The 4,824-nt window shown below is 36.8% G+C and overlaps 1 pseudogene; it reads left to right on the top strand.

Moving 5' to 3' along the window:
- The first annotated feature begins 3,384 nt into the window (after nt 1-3,384).
- LOC103609318 lies at nt 3,385-4,140 on the top strand (annotated as a pseudogene).
- Nucleotides 4,141-4,824: the final 684 nt, after the last annotated feature.

The following is a 4,824-nucleotide window of genomic DNA, read 5'->3' on the forward strand; positions in this document are numbered from 1 at the left end:
ACTACTGATAACACCAAGGTCAAGGGTTTGAATCCCTGTACAGGCCAGCCACCAAATATATACACACACACATATGTACACATATACACATATATGCATATGGAAACAAATATGTATATAGACACATATATGTGTCTATGCACATATATGTACGTATATTATTATATTATTACATGCATAATATACCTACATGTGTGTACATATATACATATACATATATTATATATAATATTATTGCATAATATATACATAATATTTTTATGTGTACCTATAATAATATTAGTGAATTATTGGAAGTCTTATCCAAATTTTAACTTTCCAATATGCCCAAAATCTTGACTTGAAATTTGATTCCCACCTGGAATCATTACTAAAAATGTATGAAATTAAAATAGAAAACATTTATGGATAAGGCAACAACCGTATTTGCTAGCGAAGCTTAATTTATGCTCTTCATTTTTGGCAAAGCTTAATTAAATGAAAACATGAACATTGCTTTTTCTTGAAAATCCAAAACACTATTTTAACGTAAACTTATCTTTGGAATATTCTCTAAGAATAAGCTTCATGTGGTCAATAACAACGTAAGCCATAACATTGTGTTCAGGGTACACGATGACAGTAGAGATTGCTGCTAGGAAAAGCTGCCCTTTGGTTTTACAAGTTGTTTTACAGTCTCTTCAGCATAGTATTTTTAAGCCATATTTAGATGTAACAGGTGCCAAGAAAACTGTACACCAGGAAGAATACTTTTAGTTCTACAATCTATAGAAGATATTAATAAATCTATAAGGAAGTCACTCTATAATTAAACTGTAACTCCTGCCCACACCAGCACAACATAAGGGACTGTTATATAATTACAGATATAACTATCAAGCCCTTAATTTAAAGTAGTCTTTCAGATATTAAAGAAATAAAACATCTAGTAACTCATCAAAAATATTCTCTTACCAAGATACTAAAAGCAATAACAATCTGCCTGCATCAGTTAAGAGTATAATTCAGTTCTTTAAATGTGTTAGAACCAGAGTCTTAACGATTTAAATTATGCAGCCAAACATAACAGTTGACTTTGTGGGTAGGCTAAATTCTCTTTGACATTGACTATTGTAAACCTTTGCTAAGTTCAGACTGCAATAAAGCTCTTGCATTTACTTTTTTTATCAATACTATAAATTATCTAACTATTTATCTACGGCTAGAGAAGTGGTTCTCAGTTAGGTCTCAGCATCACCTGGAAACCTGCAAACTCTCGGGCTTCAATCCAGATTTACCAAATCAGGAACTCTAGGTGTAAGACCCAATAGCCAATGTTTCAACAAGGTCTCCAAGTGATCCTGATATATCACTAAAGGTTGAAAATCATTGGGAGAGAGAGAGAGAGAACTCCCAGACCAAACACTGAACTAGAGATAGAGAGTAGAGAGCCAGGGCTTTATAACAGCCTCAAAAACTTAGCAATGAATTATGTCTAAGATTTGAACACAAGGGAAGGGAGCCTACTAGTCCAGAGAGTGCCTCTGAATATAAACACCTGTTTCCTGCCTATGTATGATTCAAATGGTATTTCAATCTTATAATATTGTTCCACTACCAAGTAAAGCTAAAACATATTTAATATGTCTTTAATTTTGTATTTTCATGGGATTTAAACTAATATAGGCTTAGCTCAATTTATAATTAAGATGATGAGTCTATATTTGTAGTAGAAACAAATATTTTTTTAGACTTTCATGATTCTGAATTTTTGGATTCTACTAAAAATAGTTTTGAAAGTATGAATGACTGTTAATCAAAGATAGACCCAACTACCTATACAGTGATGAAAGTTTTGATAGGATTCAGAAATTTTATCAAGTTTAATCATGCTTAGTTCATGACTTTTATGGGTAACCAGTGGTCAGTGCCTTTGGGGAGCAGAATGTGGAAGAGATTGTCATATGATATGAAGAAAAAATTGTGATAAATAATTTTAAAATGATTGAGAGGACAAATCCACCGCACAATGTTAGAAGAGGCAGAATTCACTGAGAAAAATATAACAAAAGACAGAAAATATACAATTTAACAGTTGAATCTGTGCAGAGTTCCCAAGATATTTGAATGTTATAGGTAGCCAACAGAGGTTGATGGTGTAAAGAAACTAGGGAAATATTCAAGCAGTATTTTGGAAGACTGCAATTTCATTCCATTACCATCTGACAATACTTTAGCAATTCTGGACTCTTCGCAGTACTATCATTCTGTTTGAGGAGGAATGGGAAAAGGACCATTTCTTCCATTGCAATAGCAGGAACCCCATATTTGATCATATTTGATCCTTTTCTCCTTGGGATGAAGCTTGCCTCAGCCATAGAGGAAATTTGCCTTGCAAACTTGCTGGCTGAAGCTCCAGAAATAGGAGTACACTTGTCTTGGAGAATGTAAGATAAGCATAAAGGTCAGCTTAGCATGAGTTTCTGAGTTCTCTCTTTTCCCATGGTTTCTTGATATTTTGAACCTTGGTTACGGGGCAGGATGACATCATTTACATAGATGTAAATCTGTTTTCCTGTTAGCCTGGAGCTACAAACTTGCTGTGAGGTACATACTGTCCAGACCATGGGAAACCAAGGATTACATCAGTAAAGCTATGCAAATTCTACCTTGAGGTAAATCAAAATCCTGCAGGACCCTAAGATAACATCAAGGATGAAAACAGAAGCCAGAAGGAGCCCTGATGAGATTTTCCACCTGGCCCCTTACACATCTCCCTCCCTCCTGCTTTTCACCCCCTCAACATTCTTCTTAAAAGCCATTCAGTAAATGTGAGGCTTTGAGATGGTTTAGTCTACCATCTCCTTCAGGCTGTTGGCTTTTCTGAATAAAGCTGCTTTGCCTTTTCACGAACATCTGATTTTGAGTTGTTTGTTTCTGTTTGGCAGTGGGCAGCCAGACTTGGGTTCGGTAACATTATTTTACCTTCAACTTCTCCCTGTTTACCATCCACTCTTCTTTTATGAGTCTTAGGAAATAACTAAAATGCACCTATAGCTCTTTCCATGGTTAATTTACTCGTTAAGCCTTGCAGTCACCTGTCAGACTATGTAGAAACTACAGGTAGTAGAAGTTTTACAAAAATGAGCTCAGTATATGTACGAAGTGGCCTTAGAAATCAAGTCTCACTGCAGCACTGAGATAGTAAGACTATTCTCTCGGAAATGACTATATATGTTGATATTTCTCAATAACGGCAATAAAGACAAATAGTTGTTTCTTAGCATATTCATTTTAATAATCAAAGTATTGACTAATAAAAAAACAAGGAAGTGCCTTTCCGTGCTACCCTGATAGGGGTCCATATTCTGGATTCTCATGGTAACTTAAGGAGAACCTGTCATAATGTCCAGAGCCCTTAATTTCCTGTAAATGAAGGAGGAAGATATCCTCAAATTCCTTGCAGCAGGAACCCACTTAGATGGCAGCAACCTTGACTTCTAAATGGAACAGCACATCTGCAAAAGGAAAAGTAATGGCATCTACATCATAAATCTGAGAGAGACCTGGGAGAAGCTTCCGCTGACAGCTCATGCCATTGTTGCCATCGAAAACCCTGATGATGTCAGTGTCATACCCTCCAGGAATACTGGTCAGAGGGCTGTGATGAAGTTTACTGCTGCCACTGGAGCCACTCCTGTTGCTGGCCACTTCACTCCTGGAACTTTCACTAACCAGATCCAGGCAGCCTTCCAGGAGGCATGTCTTCTGGTTGTTACTGACCCCGGAGCTGACCATCAACTTCTCACAGAGGCCTCTTATGTTAACCTACCTAACATCACTCTGTGTAACACAGATTCTCCTCTGTGCTACGTGTACATTGCTCTCCCATGCAACAAGATTGAAAAGGAAGAGCAGGCTGCCGCTGAAAAATCTGTGACCAAGGAAGAATTTCAGGGTGAATGGACTGCTCCAGTTTCTGCATTTACTACTATTCAGCCTGAGGTCGCAGACTGGTCTGAAGGTGTGCAGGTGCCCTCTGTGCCTATTCAGCAGTTCCCTACTGACGACTGGAGTGCTCAGCCTGCTATGGAAGACTGGTCTGCAGCTCCCACTGTCCAGGCCACCGAATGGGTAGGAACAACCACCAAGTGGTCTTAAGCTATTCTTCCACAGGCTCTTAAGTGAAATGGAATTTCTTTTTAAAAGAGGGAGGGAGGAATACTGCCAAAAAAAAAAAAATCCTACATACTCTACATACTGTAGTACACTAAAATAAAAATTAGAAACTTAGGACTTTCAATGAGATAAAGTAGTTTAAGTGAAATGCCTCACTTGATGCTTCAGAGCCCGGGAGAACTGGAAGAATGCATGGATTAAGTAAAGAAATGCCAATGTTAAAATTACAATAAAAGATTTTAAATGATCTTAATAAAATAGGTTAGAATGAACCAGAGAATAAGACGAGTAATTCAAAACTTTGAGGAGTGGATGTAGGTATATGTGTTTGCGTGTGGAGTTCTGCTAAACCTTTTTTTTTTTTTTTAATCATAGAAAAAAATATGGAAAACATTCTTTGAAAGTAGCTATCCCGTTATGTAACTATATTTATAAAGAGCAGAATCTAGTTCTTCAGCAGTCCTTCATTTCAACTTAAGCCTTCATTATATGATGTATCATCTAAGACCTTTTTGCCTTAAAAGAGAGAGTAGAAGCTTAAACAGAAGTGGAGTCTTCAAAAGATTCAGTTACCTGGTTTATTGGGTAATACAATCCTCTTTACCATCCAACATTTTAGTCTATCCAAAGGCTCAAAAACTGAATAAAGTGATTGATACATGGCAT

Source organism: Galeopterus variegatus, unplaced genomic scaffold, assembly GCF_000696425.1.
Source record: "Galeopterus variegatus unplaced genomic scaffold, G_variegatus-3.0.2 Scaffold9468, whole genome shotgun sequence".
Lineage (NCBI taxonomy): Eukaryota > Metazoa > Chordata > Mammalia > Dermoptera > Cynocephalidae > Galeopterus > Galeopterus variegatus.